The following is a 19,876-nucleotide window of genomic DNA, read 5'->3' on the forward strand; positions in this document are numbered from 1 at the left end:
TCTCTAAGAATCAATCAATAAATTAAAAATATACATTTTATTTATTGATTTTTACGGAGGGAAGAGTGGGGAAGTGCTTGGAAAATATCAACTCATAGTTGTTGCACTTTAGTTGTTCATTGATTGCTTATCATAGGTATCTTAATGGGGCAAGCCCAGGGTTTTCAACTGGCAACCTCAGCATTCCAGGTTTACGTTTTATCCACTGTGCCACCACAAGTCAGGCAAAATCAATAAATACATTTGAAAAAAAAATTGTAAAGAAAAAGAAATATTTATATTCCCAAGAGATGAAGGAGGAATCTGAAATCAAGACACAACAGAATCTATCTTAGAGATTTTTAGTTGTCAATCATTAGATTTTATTTTCTGGCAGAATCCAGGTATTAAAGAATTTGTTTCCCGTCATCCTTCAGGAATTACTTTGAACTGGTTTCTTTCTCATCTACCTGGTGGCCCAATTGGCCATTGGCAGTTCTGGGACTTTGTTTTTGTAATAGTTCTAGCAAAATTCACTCTCATTAGCCTGGCATTAGTCAGTGCCCATTACTGTGTCAATCACACGGCCAAGAGATTGCCATGCTTTTATTGTCGTATATCTGTTTACCCTTGGGATCTAGGGATGGAAACCATCTCTAACTAGACCACATGAATGAATAGAGATGTGGGAGATGTGGTTCTTTTTAAAAAAAAAATTTTTTTATATTCATTTTAGAAAGGAGAGAGAGAGGGGGAGAGAGAGAGAGAAGAGAGAGAGAAGGGGGGGGAGGAGCAGGAAGCATCAACTCCCATATGTGCCTTGACCAGGCAAGCCCAGGGTTTCGAACCAGCGACCTCAGCATTTCTAGGTCGACGCTTTATCCACTGCGTCACCACAGGTCAGGCAGGGAGATGTGGTTCTTAAAAGAAAGAGATGTGTGCGGGGACAGCCAAAACAGCTGTTCACTTACACAACCTAATTTTTATTCATGTGGAAAGCAACACAGAGATATTCTTAGATATGCCAGGATTCAGAAAGTACATCTGTTCTAGAAAATTATTTGAAGAAATATAACTGAGAAATGGATCAAAATAAGTCCAATATAGAAGATGTGCTATAAAAGAAATGGTGACAAGCAATAAAACAGCAAAACTTACAGTTAGTGTACAAATTGCTAGTAACATAATTAAATATTTAATAAAATTAGAAATAATTCTTTGAAGAGCTAACCAAAGAGAAAAGGAATTTGTAGAATTAACCCAGACCGAAAACCTCTGGTTATTTTAATGAAAATCCTCGGGTTAGGTTAAATCAGGCAGGGAGATGGATGTGAAATAGGAAAGAGTAAGAGCAATCTGGAACCCACCAGGACAAACCAGAAACGTGTCTGTCTCCCACCGCTCTGATAAGCTGGCACCAATTATTCTTGCAACAGGGCCAGAATTCTGAGAGCAGGAGGAGAGCAGTGCAGCTGAGGGTCTGGCTGCTGCCCACACTGAGCTCAGCTAGCAGTTACACAGTATTTGTAAACTGCACCAGTACCCGTGTTTACAGTAACCTTTGATTTAAAAAAATTATTGCTCTTTCACTCTTGTCACCCAAATAGCACCTACCTGTCTCTTGGGTCCACTCTAACACAGAGACACATAAAGAAGGGGATTCTGTGAAATTGCCTCAGCTTAAATGAGTGGTCACAGTACAAAGCCATAACAATAGTAAAATAAGAGAGAATGAAAGCAAACACATTCAACATCTAACCAAAAATTTACAGAAGAGTAATAAAACAAACATAATGGAAGTAAAAGGAAAAAATAAAGGCAAAGTAAAACAATGAATTAGGAAATGAAGACTGAATAGATTTATTAAATACATTAAAGTGTTTATTTTTTAAAAGCCAATAAAATAAGAATATCTTTAGCAGTGCTAATGAAACATAGAATCCACACAGTGTTGTGAATGAGTGATAGTAAACAAACACTTTAGAAAGAATGATTTCTTAAAATAAAGATAGCAATAAGCAACTAGAAATCCAAATAAAAAATACCAATTGCAAGAACATTAAAACTTTAAAATAATCAAGGATAAGTAGAACAAATTTTGTAAAAGACATGTACACTAAAAATTATAAAAGTTGCCAAGAAGTTAAATACAAAAAGTTAAATACAACTAAAGTAATGAGAGATATACCATATTCATGATTTGGAGGACTTACTAGTGTCAAGATTTTAATTGTCCTTCAAATTATCTATATATTTAAAATAGCCCTAATCAAAATTCCAGCAGGCTTTATTTTTTTGTGGAAGAATAGAAGGGTATAGAAATTGACAAACTGATCCTAAAATTCATATGGAAATGCAAAAGATCTAGAATACCCAAAACAATTTTGTAAAATAGGACAAAGTAATAGGTTTTTAGTTATTTGGCCTGACCAGGTGGTGGCGCAGTGGATAGAGCATCAGACTGGGACATAGAAGACCCAGGTTCGAAACCCTGAGGTCACTGGCTTGAGCACAGGCTCATCTGGCTTGAGAATGAGGTTGCTGGCTTGAGTGTGAGATCATAGACATGACCCCATGATTGCTGGCTTAAGCTAGGGTTCATTCACTCCCCTGTAGTCCCCTAGTCAAGGCACATATGAGAAAGCAATCAATGAACAATGAAGGTGCCGCCACAAAGAATTGATGGTTCTCATCTCTCTTCTTTCCTGTTTGTTTGTCCTTGTCTGTCCACTGTCCACTCCCCTCTGTCTCTGGCGCGCGGGCGCGCGCACACACACACACACACACACACACACAAATTATTTGATTTTATGAGTGTAAAGCTACAGTAATGAAGACAGTGTGGTATTGGTGTGAAGAAGACACAAAGATCAATGGAATATATACTGTCCATTAATTTTCTGCAAACGTACCAAGGTAATTCAATAGAGATTTTTTTTCAACACATGGGACTAGAAAAATTTCATATTCACATGTAAAAAAGTGATCCTTGATCCTTATTTCACACCATAAAATTTGATCATGAAATAAATTATAGTCCTAAGTAAAAGAACTAAAAATATAAAGCTACTAAAAGAAAATGAAGAAGAAAATCCTTGAGATGTTAGGTTAGGCAGATTTCTTGGGACAGTAACAGTATAAAGTATAAAAAAAAATTAATTCAGATTTCGTCAAAATAAATAAAAGTTTACCTGATCAGGCAGTGGTGCAATGGATAGAGTGTCAACCTGGGATGCTGAGGATCCAGATTCAAAACACCAAGGTTGCTGGCTTGACCTCGGGCTCACCAGCTTGAATGCAGGGTTGCAGACTTGAGCGTGAGATCACAGGTATAACCTCATGGTCTCTGGTTTGAGCAAGGGGACACTGGCTTGGCTGGAGCCCCCTGGTCAAGGCACATATGAGAAAGCAATCAGTGAAGAACTAAGGTGCCACAATTATGAGTTAATGCTTCTCATCTCTCTCCCTTCTGTCTGTCTCTCCCTTCCTGGCTATCTCTCCTGCTGAGAAAAAAAAATTCTTGCTATTTGAAAAGTATCTAAGAAATCGAAACACATGCTACAGATTGGGAGAAAAGACATGTAAACCCATTTGTTATATAAAAAGCTTTTATACCTTAATAAGAAGGCAAACACTGAGTAAAAAGTAGATTACATTTTTGAATTAAGCACTTCACCAAAGAAGATATATGAGTGGCAAAAAAGCACATGAAAGAATGATCATCATCATGAGTCATCAGGTATATATAAATTAAAACCACAATGAGTTATCACTATGCTCATACTACTATGGCTAAAGTTAAAGGATTGATAATACCAAGTTTTGGCTGGGAGGTGGAAACAAGAGCTCTCATGCATTGCTCATAGGAATCCAAAATGGTACTCCCACTTTGGAAACAGTCAATTTCTCATAAATTTAAACCTATATCCCAGTTATCTCACTTCTGTTTATCAAAGAGAAATGAACAATGTGTCCACACATAGACTTGTGCACAGAGGTTTATATAGCAGATTTATTTGTAATAGCCCCTGGATTAGTTTCCTGAAGCTGCTGTAACAATTTCCCACAAACGTGGTGGTTTAAAAAAAACATAAATTCTCTCACAGTTCTGGAGGCCAGATGTCCAAACAGTTTCACTGAGATGAAATCAAAGTGTCAGCATGACCATGCTCTGTCTGGAGGTTCTAGGGGAGAACCCGTTTCTTTCTTCCTTGGTTTGGAATTCCTTGGTTTGTGGCTGCATTGCTCCAGCACCTTCAAATTTCTCTCTGCTCAGCGTTCACATCTCCTCCCCTGTGTGTGTCAAATCTGTCCACACTTCTATCTTACAAAGGTATGTGCCATTGAAGGTCCACCCTGCAATAATCTTCCCATCTCAGGATCCTTAATTAAATCATATCTGCAAAGATACCTTTTCCTCATTAAGTAACGTTTATAGATCTCAGGGATTAGTATGAGACTATCTTTTTGGGAAAACATTTTTTGAAGGTACCATAACCTCAATAGAACTGATGAATGGAAAAACAAATTCTATTATGTCTGTACAATAGAATCATACTCAATAATAAAAAAGGACAAACTACTGGTACATGCGTGAGTAAATCTACAAACCTTATGTTGGATAAAAGAAGTCAGATACAAAACACAAATTCTGTCTGGTTCCAGTCCCATGAAATTCTAGGAAAAGCAGACTTATAGTGATAGAAAACAGACCAGGGACAGGGATGGGAAGAGGGCATGAGGGAAATTCTCAGCACAGCAGAAAAAACCTCTATATTTTTGGTGGAAGTTGCAAGAGTGCATTAACTTATTAAAACCTATTGGAATGTACATTAATATGGGTGAATTCTGAATGGAGAGTGCATGTCAGTAAAGCTTATATTAGAAAGGAAAAGACTACAAGGCGAAGAAATTTGAAAACCGAGATGAATTGGTTGAGTTTTAAGGGAAATGTAAATAAAATAGAGTCAAGAAGAAACAACAGTCTGAATAGAGCAATAAACATGGAGTAAATCAAGAAGTTTGTGAAGCACTTTGTCCTCTTTCCTCTCCACTGAACTGCACCACAGAGACAGAAAGTAGCTCTTCATGCAGGTGATTTATTTCAAAACAGAGAATTTCAGTGCAACTTAAATCACTCCAGTGAATAGGTAAAGAAGGAAAGGTTTTAAATTTATTTAGTGAAATTTATTTAACTCTAATACAAAAACTATATTGGACAGCACAAAACAGAAAGCTACTGAATAATATGCTCATGAATAAAACATCAACAAAACATTAGCAAATCAAGTGCATTCTTATGTGAAAAGAATAAACCAACTCTGCTAAAATAGGGCTCATTCCAGAAATGCTGGGTAAGTTCGAAGAACAACAACAACAAAGGTAGAGATTAATTAACTTGGGACCTTTGCTTTTCCACATTCCATCTCCAAGTACTTAGGGCAGGTGGTGGCGATGGTGCGGGGGTTCTTTTCACAATGTTCCTGTTTTCTGGGGTACGAAAGGTGAATAAAACACAATCCCCAAAAGCTGTCTTTTTGTGAAGTGAGTAGTGATTGAGATGGATTTCTGGTACCTTGCCTCTTCACCCTAGGACTCTCTACTCTCACTTGCTCAGCCCCTTGGACTCATATAGAAGAAGTCTAGCCTTCTCTCCAATACCCTAACAGATAAGACAATTTCCCTAGTAGAGATGAGATCAGGCCACAATAAGAGAAGTTAGAGTCATAGTTATTTCAAGTAAAAAATAACACATACTTAGAGTGCAGATTCCTTCAGGAGAAATATTAGAACAGACAGATCAACAATTTAGAGTAATAAACTAAAAGTGATAAAGGAAGATATTAGCAATATCTAACATCTTAGAACAAGAACAAGAAAACATTAAGATCAAGAAAAAATATTAGGTATGAAAAATGTAGTAGTTAAAATAAAGAATAGAATAATGGGGATAAGTAGCAGGCTGGGTCTACCTGGTAGGATGAACTAGTGATATGAAAGACCAGACTGAGATTATCTCCTCTAAGGAAGAGAAAAAGACAGATAAATAGAAACTAGGAAGAGAAAAGTCAAGACATATGGAAGATAAAAGTAGAATGCTAACATCCAATCCAGTTAATGGGAGTCCCAGAAAGAGAAAAAAGTAAAAAATGGAGAGGAGACCTATTAAAGAAATAATGATGATAAATTTCCTAGACTTGAGTAGAGGAAGAGGGTAAGAAGTAGGAGGAGAAAAAAGGCTTTAGGTCAAAAGAGACTGCAGAGAACAAGTAAGAAACATAGAATAGAAATGTGAAATTTAAGAATAACGAAGTATAACTTGGGGTGGTGAACATACAATACAATATATAGATGATGCATTATAGAATTGTACACCTGGCCATGTCTGGGTAGCTCAGTTGGTTAGAACATTGTTCCAATATGCCGGGTTGTGGGTTCAGTCCTCGGTCAGGGCATATGCAAGGCTCAACCAAAACATCCAGAGGGAAACAAGAGAAAAAAAAAAAAGAATCAACCAATGAATGCATGAATGGGTGGAACAACAAGTCAATTTTCCTCTTTCTCTCTCTTCTTCTCTCTTTAAAAATCAATACATAAAACATTTAAAAAATATTTAGAATTGTACACCTGAAACTTATATAATTTTATTAACTAATGTCATCTCAATAAATTTAAAAAAAATAGTGAAGTCTATGAGAAAATTCTAAAAGTGCCCAGAAAAAAAAAAAAGAGTAGTTCACACACTAAAGAATAAGAGATTGACCCTAAGAGACTTTTCAAATAAGCACTGGTTACAGGAAGTCATGAGAGTATCATTTAAAAAAAATTAGAAGGAAAGAACTTAACTTTAGGATTTTATATCTAATCAAGGTATCATTTAAAATGAAAGCATGATAAAAATATTCTTAGTCCCAGAAAGCTTCAGAAGCTTTGTCACAAAAGAGTCCACATTTAAAGCTGTTTGGCTAAAGAGGAAATGCAAACCCAGGATTCAGCTGCCATATTGGAATATCTCAGCTCATACCTAAAACATAAAGAATCTGCCTGAGTTCTAGATTCTTTGAAAATTTAAGAAACATTGGTTTAAATATGTTTACATGATTGGGACTGGGATGAAGGAAATATTAAGGGAATGTGAGAATGTGTTAAAATTCTTGTCAAATTAGAAGGTAAAGGACACACCAGAAATATGTATACTTTCAAATAATAGGTATGAAACAGAACATGACATCTGATTACATTTAATTTAGGAGTGACAGACCCTGGCCGGTTGGCTCAGTGGTAGAGCGTTGGCCTGGCGTGCAGGAGTCCTGGGTTCGATTCCCGGCCAGGGCACACAGGAGAAGCGCCCATCTGCTTCTCCACCCCTCCCCCTCTCCTTCCTCTCTGTCTCTCTCTTCCCCTCCCACAGCCAAGGCTCCATTGGAGCAAAGATGGCCCGGGCGCTGGGGATGGCTCCATGGCCTCTGCCTCAGGCACTAGAATGGCTCTGGTTGCAACAGAGTGATGCCTCGCATGGGCAGAGCATCGCCCCCTGGTGGGCATGCTGGGTGGATCCCGGTCGGGCGCATGCGGGAGTCTGTCTGTCTCCCCGTTTCCAGCTTCAGAAAAATACAAAAATAAAAAATAAAAAAAATTTAGGAGTGACAAAAAGATAAATATGAAACCTTACATATTTGGATACTTGACAAATACATTGCTAATTAACTCAGGGATCAAGGAGAAATTATAGTAGGAATTTTAAAATATTTAGATCTTATTTATTTTATTTTTTGAAGGGAAGATAATAAGACAGACTCCCACATAAGCCCCAACTGGGATCTTCCCAGCAACCCCTGTCTGGGGGCTGATGCTCGATTATCAAGTTATTTTTAGTGCCTGAGGCTGATGTGCTCATATCAATTGAGTTATCTTCAGCATTTCAGGGCCATGCTCAACCAATTGAGCCACTAGCTACAGGAGGGGAAGAGGGAGAGAAGGGAGAGAGGAAGGGAGAGAAGCAGATGGTCACTTCTCCCTTGTGTTCCATGACTGGGAATCAAACCTGGGACATCCATATGGTGGGCCAACAATCTATCCACTGAGCCACTGGCCAGGGCCAAATACTTAGATCTTAATTATCATGAAAACCAAATCAGAGCTTGTGGAACTTTTTAAAAAATGTAGCTTTAAGTATGTATGTTGAAAACAAAGCAGCCTCAAAGTTAATGAACTATGTGTCTAGCTTAAGAAAGTAGGAAAAAAACAATATGATAATACAAAATGAAGAAGAAACAGATAAACATAAGAATGGAAAATCATGCCTTGGCCAGATAGCTTGGTTGCTTAGAATGTTGCCCCAAAGCATAGGGGTTGCCGGTTTGGTCCTGGGTCAGGACATGTACAAGAACAGATCAGTGTTCCTGTCTCTCTCTCTCTCTCCCTTCCACTCACTCTAAAATCAATAAATAAAAAAATTTTAAAAAAAGAATGAAAACTCATGAAATAGGAAAAAAAGATACAATAAAAAATATCAATACCACAAAAACTTGGATCTTCAAATAAACTCACAAGATAGGCCAATATCTACTTGATTAGTGGTAGCACAGAGAATGGAGTGTCAACCTGGGAGTTGAGGTACCAAGTTCGAGGTCACTGGCTTGAGCATGGGATCATAGACATAATCCCATGGTCGCTGGCTTGAACCTAAAGGTCTCTGGCTTGAACCCAACGGTCGCTGGCTTGAGCAAGGGTCACTGGCTCAGCTGGAATCTCTGTTCAAGGCACATATAAGAAACAATCAATGAACAACTAAAGTGCTGCAACTATGAGTTGATGCTTCTCATCTCTCTCCCTTCCTGTCCCTGTCTTTCTCTAGTTCGCTTAAAAAAAAAGAAAAGAAAAGACACATAAACATATAAATGTAAAGGGGGAGTAACTTAGAGATGTAAAGATAAGAGGATACCATCAACAACTAGCAACTATATATATTAATAATCTTGTGTATGTAGACAAAATAGGCAAATTCCTAGAAAACTGAACTGAAAGAATTAAAATAAAATCATCCCACAAAGAAAGCATGAGAAGCATCAGTTCCAGATGGCTCTACAGATGCCTTCCACAACCCTTCTAAAGAACTCATCATTACGTACTGTACAATTGTTTCAGACAGTACAAAAAGAGGGAGAATAACTTATTCTATGAGGGCTGTACTCTTCTGAAACCAAAGCTGAATGAACAAAGACATACTGAGGAAGAAAAAAAAAAGGTAAAAAGAAAAAAAAAGGAAGGAAGGAAGGAAGGAAAGAAAGATGGGAGGGAGGGAAAGAAGGAGGGAGGGAGGGGAAGGAAAAGAGGAAATAAAGGGGGAAAGGAGGAAAGACTATAAACCCATTTCACTTAAGAGTGTAGATGCAAATTTTTTGTGAGCATATCTTCAACAAAATATTTTCAAATAGAATCTGACAGAACCAACGGTATTTAAAAAAATATTAACACATTGTAACTAAGTCAAGTTTATCCTAGGTGGGAAAGGATGATTTAATATTAGAAAGATTCATAAACATTAACAAATTAAAAGAAAGAAAACATAATCATTCTAAAAGTTGCAAAAGAAGTTATTTGTTAAAACTCATCTATGATTAAAATACTTAATAAATTAAGATTAGAATAAAAATTTACAAACTTCATACAGAGTAGCTATAACAATTCTAGAGAAAATGTGGTCCAAAATGGGGAAATAATTTCATTTAAAATCAGGAACTAGACAAGGATGCCAACAATATCACCACAACTCCTCATGTTTTTGGATATCCTAGTCAGTTCTATAAGACAAGAAATAGCCTGACCTGTGGTGGCGCAGTGGATAAAGCGTCGACCTGGAAATGCTGAGGTCGCCGGTTCGAAACCCTGGGCTTGTCTGGTCAAGGCACATATGGGAGTTGATGCTTCCAGCTCCTCCCCCCCTTCTCTCTCTCTGTCTCTCCCTCTCCTCTCTAAAAAAATGAATAAATAAATAAATAAATAAATAATTTAAAAAAAAAAAGACAAGAAATAGAAATTAAAGGCATAAGGACTGGAGAAGTTAAAAACATCATTATTTGTAGATGATTATATAGTTCATAAAAAGGTAAAAAATTACTTGCAAACATATTAATAGAATAGATGCTAGCAAGATGAGTAAATATAACAAGAATAAACATGAGAACTTATACAATTGTAAAAACACAGCTGCATTTTTACATAGCAGCAGCAAATGAGAAAACACAGTTAAAGACATTTAACGTATAATCAGAGAATGTCAAATATCTAGGTATAAATATAACAAATAGTGTACAAGACTTCTAAGGGAAAATCATAACACTTTCTTAAGAAAAAATTAAAATATATAAATAAATAGACAATAAATATATAGTCAAGAATAAGAAAATAATATAGTGAAGCTATCAATCCTCCCCAAATCAATTTATAGAGTTAAGGCAATTTAATTAACATTTGGAGTAAGTTTTTTTTTTAATGAAACTAATAATAAAATTATTCTAAATGTTATATTAAAAGAAAAGGCCAAGAATGGCCAGGACACTTTTGAAATAGAAGAGCAGAGAGAGGAATAACTGCTCTATCTAATATGAAGAAAAATCATGCAGCTCTAGCAATTATAACAGTGACATACTGTTGCAGGGAGAGCCTAGTTAACTAATGAAACAGAATAGGGAGCTCAATCCCAGTCCCAGACATGTGTGGAAAATGAGTTCAAAGAAGAGGTGACATATCACACCAACAAAAAAGTGAACATAGCTAGAAAACAATGGTTATCCATGTAGAAGAAGATTAAATCATAATTCTACCTTTCACCATGTACAGAAATCAAGTTTAAATGGATTAAAGACATATGGATTAATATCTAAAATTTTAAAATTATTTGTTAAGCAAAAAACAAAGATGTGACCTATAAGGAAAAGATTTATAGATTTGTCTGTATTAAAATTAAGAACTCAGTGCTGGAACAACCAGACATCCATATGTAACAACAAAAAAATAAAAAAAATCTAGACACAGACCTTACATTCTTCACAAAAGTTAACTCAAAATGGATTACATATCTATTCAATGAATGTAAAATGCAAAGCTATAAAACTCCTAAAAAATAATATAAATATAAGAAAAAAATAGATAACACTGGGTGTGGTGATGACTCTTTAGATATAACACTAAAGGCACAGTCCATAAAAGACATAATTGACAACCTGGACTTCATTAAAATTTAAAACTTTTGAAAGGCAAAAGACAATGTGAAGAGAACGAGAAGACAAGCCACAGACTGGAAGAAAATATTTATAAAAGACACATCTGATAAAGAACCAAGGGAACATTTGAGATCTTGCTTCCTGACAATGTCATCAATTTGGCTCAAATAAGCACATAAAAATTATCAAAAAGAAAAATGTACAAAGAAATCTTAAAACTCAACAACAACAAAAAACAACCTGATCTATAAATTGGTTAAAGACCTTAACAGACACCTCACCAAAGAAGATACCATAGTTGGCAAATAAACACATGAAAAGATGCTCCACATCAAATGTTGTCAGGGAAATACAAATTAAAACAACAGTGAGATAGCATTACTCACCTATTATAATGGCCAAAATACAGAACACTGACAACATCAAAGCTGATGAGGAGGTGGAGCAACAGGAACTCGCATTCATTGCTGTTAGGAATGCAAGATAGGACAGCAGCTTTTAAAGATAGTTTGTCAGTTTCTTACAAAACTAAGTATAGTCTCACCAAACATTCGTTGGCATTTACCCAAATGAACTGAAAACTCATGTGCACACAAAACCCTGCACAAGAATGTTCATAGAAGCTTTATTCATAATTACCAAAACTTGGAACACCAAGACGTCCTTTAATAAGTGAATGAATGAACTGTGACACATCCAAACCATGGAATATTATTCAGTGCTAAAAAGAAATGAGCTATCAAGCCATGAAAAGACAAAGAGGATCTTTAAAAGCGTATTACTAAGTGAAAGAACCCAATGTAAAAAGGCTATATAATTTCAACTATATGATTTTCTGGTAAAGACAAACCTCTGGAGACAATAAAAAGTTCAATGTTTCTAGGGATTGAGTGAGGAAGAAGGATAAATAAGTGGAGCACAAAAGATTTTAGGGCAGTGGAAGGAAATATGTATAATATTATAATGGTGGATACATATCATTGTACATTTGTCAAAACCCATAGAACATGCATACCAATAGTGAACCCCAATCTATACAATGGACTTTGGGTCCTGATGATATGTCAATGTCGGCTCATCAATTGTAACAAATGTACCACTCCACTCTGGTAAGGGATGTTAATAATAGAGGAGGCTATGCATGTGTGGGGGCACAGGTATATGGAAAATCTCTGTGCTATGAACCAAAACTGTCTGTCTTTAAGAAAGAGAGAGAGAAGTAAAGACAATATGGTAAAATAAAAAAAATAAAAACCAGTTCTCTAAAAGATGTTTTATAAAAAATTAGAAAGTCAAAGTAGAAACTGAGAGAAAATATTTGCAAATCTACAGATGGTGATGATTTGTATCAAGAATATATAAAGAATGTTTACAGATGAATGCAAAAAGCACATAATAACCAAATAATAAATGCCCAAAGGTGTAAAGAGACATTTCCCAAAAGAGGAATCACGTATCACTCACATATAAAGGAAGAGATACTCAACATTAATAGTGATAAGAAAATCCTAATTAGGACTACACTGAGATGTCATTTAATACCCATCCAATTGGCAAAAATTAAAATATCTGACAGTGCCAGAAATTAAAAAAGAATGATTCCCAAGTATCTTTTTCTTATACATAGCTAGTGGAAATTTAAGTTGATATAACCACTGTGGAAAACAATTTGGGATGATCTCCTATAGAATTCTATTTCCATATATACCTGAGACATTTGCACTTTTAAAACAGGAAGCACCTACAAGAATGTTCACAGCAGTATTGCTCACATTAGCAAAAATCTGGCAACCTAGGTTTCCATCAGTGGAGGAGTGGGTAAGTAAACTGTGATGTTTACATGATAAAATATTACACAGAAGGCAAAACAAATGAACCAACAGGATGCACAACCATATGGATGAATCTTAGTGATATAACAAGTGAAAAATGTAAGTACCAAAAGAGTATATTTCCCTGATATTGTATTTTAAAAGTTAAATTTAAAAAATTATATACAATATTAAGGAATATATAGTTAATAAAACAATATGAAAAGAAAAGTAAAAAATTGAATACAAGTTTATGAATGATGATTAACTTGAGTTGGGGCAAGAAAGAGAAGAGGGTAGAGGGAAACCATGTGGTTAGATGCAGTTTATTGTCAATGTCTGTTTTGGTTTGGATGGTAGATTAATGGATGTTTATTTAAATCTATCATCTATCTATCTATCTATCTATCTATCTATCTATCTATCTATCTATCTATCTATCTATCAATCATCTATCTATCTATCCATTTCAATTATTTATTGCTGCATAACAAGTCATCCTAGGGTTAATAACTTAACACCTGCTATTATCATACTTCATGAATCACTGGGTCAGGAATTTAGACAGGACACATGGGGGCTTGTCTTTGTTCCACAATGGCTGGGTGAGTTGGGATGAGTCCAACAGTGGGGGTTTGCAACAGTGAAGGTTGACTAGTGTTTCTGTCTTTATCTCAGTGGAGCCAGGCTTTCTCACAGCATGGCAGCCTCGGGGTAGTTGGACTTCTTCCATGGTGGCTCAGGACTCTAGAGTGACTACATTGAGAGGCCTAGGTGGCAGCTGCAGGGTTTCTTACGATCTAGGCTGAGATAACAAGGTAAGGGAGAGATAGACTACACCTCTCAAAGAATAAAAGGCATGCAATATGAGAAAGAGAGAAACTAATGGCAACCATCTTGGAGACAAGCTACCACATGACCTGTCCAACTAAATAAATGAATTTATAAAAGCGTGCCATGCATGAACCAATAAGAATGAGTCATAAACCAATGGTTAGTATTAATCCAATTCTCTGCATATGAGTTCCATTGAAAAATGGAAAGACAAATTTAGAAAACAATTTCCTGTGTATTATTATGCTAAATCACACAAAATTACAGATTTTGTAGGTCAAAATGCCCAAATATTAGCAATGTTATACAATTCAAACAACTAACAATAGTTATAGATATAGATACCACATTTAATTTCTATATGGAAAGAAATATATCATAGATCAATTCTCAAATTAGTCTATTAATTTGATGTGATTCTAATTAAAACTCAATGATTTAAAATTTGTGCAAAGATTCAATATGAAACATGTTCTAAAGTTTATGCAATGATTCAATATAAAAGAACAGTCAGTAAAATGATGAAAAAGAAAAGTAATGTGTAGATACTTTTCTTACTAGATAATAAAATATGTTTTATTAATTTTCTTCTTTTTTATTGGGGTGACATTGGTTAATAAAATCACACAGGTTTCAGGTGCACAGTTCTACAATACATCATCTGTATATTGATTGTGTGTTCACCACCCCAAGCCAAGGGTCCCTCCATCACCATCTGTCCCCCTTCTGCCCTCCTCCAGGTCCTCTCACCTCTCTTTGCCTTCTGCAATCCCTGCACTGTTGTTTGTGTCTATAAGTTTACTTCCTTAGCTAAATTTTTTCATCTTTTAAAAAATATATTGTAATATGATAACAGAGCCCTGGTGGTAGCTCAGTTGGTTAGAGCATTGTCCCAATATGCTAAAGTTGTGGGTTTGATCCCCCATCAGGGCATATGCAAGAATCAACCAGTGGATGAATAGATAGGTTGAACAACAAATTGATGTTTCTCTCTCAAAAATAAAATTTTAAAGTGTATAGAACTGTAAAACTATAATAAATGAAAGAGTATAATATCAGTATCAAGATAGTTTAAAAGTGGAAGTAAATGAAAAGTTCAAACACAGAAAAATATTTGTAAGAATTTAGTATAAGGTAAAGATAGATTTCATAATAATAGGAAAAGGATAGAATAGCTGATATTTGGTGTTTACATAATTTACTTCTTTTTTAATAGAAAACATGGTTGGATTCCTTTCTTTATTCTTTATATAAAATAATTTTATATTAATTACATATTTAAAGAAAAAGCTAAAAGAGAATATAGGATATTATTTTTATTCTCTCAGGATAAGAAAATCTTTCTTCTCTTGAGAAAAAACAATAAATAAGATACTGAAAGGTTTGACTCCATAAAAATGTACAAATTCATGCTGTAAAAATTATTTTGAAAAAATTAAAACATAAAGCCATCACAGTGAGGTATTTTTGCAATAAAAATAAAAATAACAATCTTCCTTTTTCATGTCAATCTCTCTCTGACTTTTTAAAAAATAAGGACATTTACGTATTTTATTTTGCAAATACAGTAATATTCTCTATATAAAGAAGTATTTAAAATCAGTAAGAAATTGAATAGCTTAATTGTAAATATTGGCAAATTATACAAGATAACTCACAAAATTTTTTAAGTGAGAAGCAGGTAGGCAGAAAAACAGATTCCCACATGTGCCTCAACTGAGATCTACCTGGCAAGCCCCCTGTGGGGCAATGCTCTGCCCATCTGAGGCTGTTGTTCCATTGCTCAGCAACGGAGCTATTTTTGCATCTGAGGAGAGGCCATGGAGCCATCCTCAGCACCCAGGGCCATCTTGCTCCAATCAAGCTGTGGCTGCAGGAGGGGAAGAGAGAGATAGAGAGAGAAAAGGGAGAGGGGTGGAGAAGCAGATGATTGCTTCTCCTGTGTGCCCTGACTAGGAATTGAACCTGGGACATCCACAAGCTGGGCCGATGCTCTCCTACTGAGCCAACTGGCCAGGACCTAATTCACAAAATTAAAAGCAATAAATACTTGAAAAGCATTGATATTCAATAGTGAAAATAAATGCAAAATGAGATATCTTCTTCCCTTGTAATAGAATGGTAAACACTAAAGAAGTAATACTGCACAATGCTTGTCAGAGTATAGAAAGTAGCACTTTCATACACTATTGGTTTGAGTACAAATTCCTTGAGGGCAATCTTCCTCATCTCTACCAAATGCAGTAGAGACACAGTTTTGTTTGCTCCTAAAGTTTTTTTAAATCTAGTGGTAGATTCTACTTCTGGAAAGGAATTCATCCTAAGCAAATAATTGGGGAGCTTCAAGTAAAAAACATGGTGGATTGAATTAATGGGTTTATCTATGCCCCCTCCAAGACCCCACTAGACTGACACACAGTTAAAAGAGAAGTGTAAAATAGGAGTGTAAAATAACAAGGAGATGACAGGGAATAGAGTTGTCAACATAGCTTTGGAAGTTGAAAATGAATGGAGAGCAGAGAATGGCAAGTTGAACACATGCATTTAATTTTGCTCTCTTCCAAAATCCCACTAAAGCTACAGCAAAGGGATTGTTTAAAAAGGCTAGAACCCACAAGGGAAGGGAAAGCAGCAGAGAAGAAAAGAGGAACACAATTTTGTAAGCTAGAAAATCAATAGATGAGTCGTAATTTACTAGGTGAACTTGAGAAAGCTGAGAACCCACCTGGCTTATACCACAGAATCTTGCAAAGACCCAACAATTGAAGACCCCAGTTGTGTTGAAATTACTCATTATAATAATAGCTTGGTCTATTCTCCCTGGGTCTATCACCTATTCTAATAATTAATATAAAACTTATAACTATTATATATTTCTAGTACATTAAATCTTTTCTCCTTATGTAGTGACTTTTTATCCTTGATAGTGCTTTTTATCTTAACTTTGTGTCATAGCTGCCTAGCTATTTTTTCTTTTTAAGGATTTCCCTACAATATCTTTTTTCTTTCAACCTGTCTTTACATTTTATGTGTGTCATTTTCAAACAGCACATAGGGACCCTGGCTGATTTGCTCAGTAGATAGAGCACTGTCCGGCATAGGGACGTCCCAGATTTTATTCCGGTCAGGGCACACATGAAAAGTGATCATCTGCTTCTCTCCCCTTTCCTCTTCTCCTTCTCTCTCTCTTCCCCTCTCACAGCCAGGGGCTCAGTTGGTTTGGGCATTGGCCAGGGCGCTGAGGATAGCTGGTTGGTCTGAGCATTGGCCTCAGACAGGGTTGCTGGCTGGATCCTGGTCAGGGTGCATGAGGGAGACTGTCTCACTATCTCCCCTCCTCTCACTTAAATAGATAGATAGATAGATAGATAGATAGATAGATAGATAGATAGATAGATAGATGATAGGTAGATAAGTAAATAAATAAAACAGCACATTGATAAACTTTTAAAAGTCTAATCTGGCCTGACCAGGCGGTGGCACAGTGGATAGAGCATTGGACTGGCATGGGGAAGACTCAGGTTCAAGACCCCAAGGTCACCAGCTTGAGTGTGGGCTCATCTGGTTTGAGCAAAAAAGCTTACCAGCTTGAGCCAAGGTCAATGGCTTGAGCAAGAGGTTACTCGGTCTGCTGAAGGCCCGCAGTCAAGGCACATATGAGAAAGCAGTCAATGAACAACTAAGGTTTTGCAACAAAAAACTGATGATTGATGCTTCTCATCTCTCTGTTTCTGTCTGTCTGTCTCTATCTATCCCTCTCTCTGACTCTCTCTCTGCCTCTGTAAAAAAAAAAAAGTCTAATCTGACCATATCCATCTTTTAACTGGTAATTTTAGTCTATTTAATCTATGAAGATTACTAATATTTTGAAACCTTGTATTTTTTGGGCTTTGCAGCTGATTCACTTGTTTTTGTGTTGTAGTACCAACATTGGCATTTACCTTCAGGATCACTTCTTTCACTTTTGTACCTCTCCCAGTTTCCTTTTCTTTTTCTTGACTTTTTTTGGGGATTGTTTGCTCCTGAAGTTTTTTTAAATCTAGTGGTAGATTTTGTTTTATTTTTATTTTTTTAAATTTATTTTAATATTTTCTAAGTGAGTAGGGGAGATACAGAGACAGATTCCCACATATGCCCCAATCAGGATCCACCCATCAACCCATGTCTTGGGGCAGTGCTCTGCCCATCTGGGGCCATGCTCACAACTGAGCTGTTTTTAGCTCCTGAGGGGAGGCTCCCAGAGCCATCCTCAGCTCTCATGGCTGATGTGCTTGAATCAATCAAACCATGGCTGTGGGCGGGGAAGAGAGAGAGAGAGAGAGAGAGAGAGAGAGAGAGAGAGAGAGGAAGAAGGGAGGGGGGGAGGGAGAGAAGCAGATGTCACTTCTCCTGTGTGCCCTGACCAGGAATCAAACCTAGGACATCCACATGTCAGGCAAATGCTCTACCGCTGAGCCAACTGGCCAGGGCCAGATTTTGTATTATTTTAAGATCCCAGAAATTAGAATTCAGTATGTCTTAGAGATCGGTAAATAAGTTTCTGTATTAATGCAAAACAAAACAAAACCTCTCAGGTGACTCTGATGTATAATCCCAATGAGAAGTCATGTGGATTCTTTATTGATAAGAAAAAGTAATTATAATTCACATTGATTAGTTGAGATGCAACTAATAAAGATGTATTACAGCTTTCAGTTGAATGGCTTGACAGACATACATTCAAAGAGAAATTAAAAAACACAAGCTCTTTGCTTCCTTCATAGATAGGTTTTTAATTGTGAGTTACAAAAAAACCCAACTCTGCCTGGAATGGAAGACAATATTGTTAAGAAGTCAACACCCTCCAAAGAGATCTACAGAATCATCATAATCCCTATGAAAATCCCAATGATTTTTATTTTCAGAAGTAGAAAAATCCATTTAAAATTTATATGAAATCTCCAAAGACTTCAAATAGCCAACCTTGAAAAAGGAGAACAAAGTAGAAGATCTCACATTTTCTGATTTCAAAACTTACTACAAAACTATAGAAATCAAAATGGTGTGGTACTGCCATAAAGACAGACATATAAATCAGTGAAATAAAATAAAGAGCCCAGAAATAAACCCTTGCATCTATGGTCAAATTGTTTTGATAAAGGAGCCAAGACCATTCAAGGGGGGAAAACAGTGTTTTCAACTAGTGGTGATGGAAAAACTGGATATCCACATGCAAAATAATAAAGTTGGACACTTTCCTTACACAATATACACAAATTAATTCAAAATGGATCAAGACCTTTAACATAACAAATCAAACTGTAAAATTCTTAGAAGAAAAATAAGGCAAAATCTACATAACATTAAATTTGACAATAATTTCTTGAGTGTGACACAAAAAACACAGCAACAAAAGAAAAAATAAATTATAGTTTATAAAAATAAAAAATCTTTAATGAGTCAAAGGACATCAACAAGTGAAAAGGCAACTCACAGAATGGGAGGAAATATTTGCAAATCATACATCTAGAAAAGGATTAACATTCAGAGTATATAAAGAACTCTTACACTTCAAAAAAAAAGGGGGGGTTTTGATAGGCATTTCTTCATAGTAGATATAAAAACGGTAGTAAGCACATGAAAAGATGCTCAACATAACTGATCATTAGGAAAACGCAAATCAAAACCTCAACGAGACATCATTTCACACCCATTAGGATGACTACTATTAAAAAATTCCCAGAAAATAACAAGTGTTGGTGATAGTGTGGAGAAATTGTAACCCTTGTGCGCTACTAGTGGGAATGTAAAATGGTACAGTTGCTGTGGAAAACAGTATGGTCGTTCCTCAAAAAATTATATATAAAATTAGCATTCCAAGTAACAATTCCATTTCTGGGTATTTACCCAGAAGAACTGAAAACAGGGTCTTGAAGAGATATTTGTATACTCATGATTATAGCATCATTATATACCATAGACATCCACATTAACCATCAACAGATGAATGGATAAACAAAATGTGGTATATACATATAATGGAACATT

This window comes from Saccopteryx leptura, chromosome 3 (genome assembly GCF_036850995.1).
Source record: "Saccopteryx leptura isolate mSacLep1 chromosome 3, mSacLep1_pri_phased_curated, whole genome shotgun sequence".
In the NCBI taxonomy this organism is placed as follows: domain Eukaryota; kingdom Metazoa; phylum Chordata; class Mammalia; order Chiroptera; family Emballonuridae; genus Saccopteryx; species Saccopteryx leptura.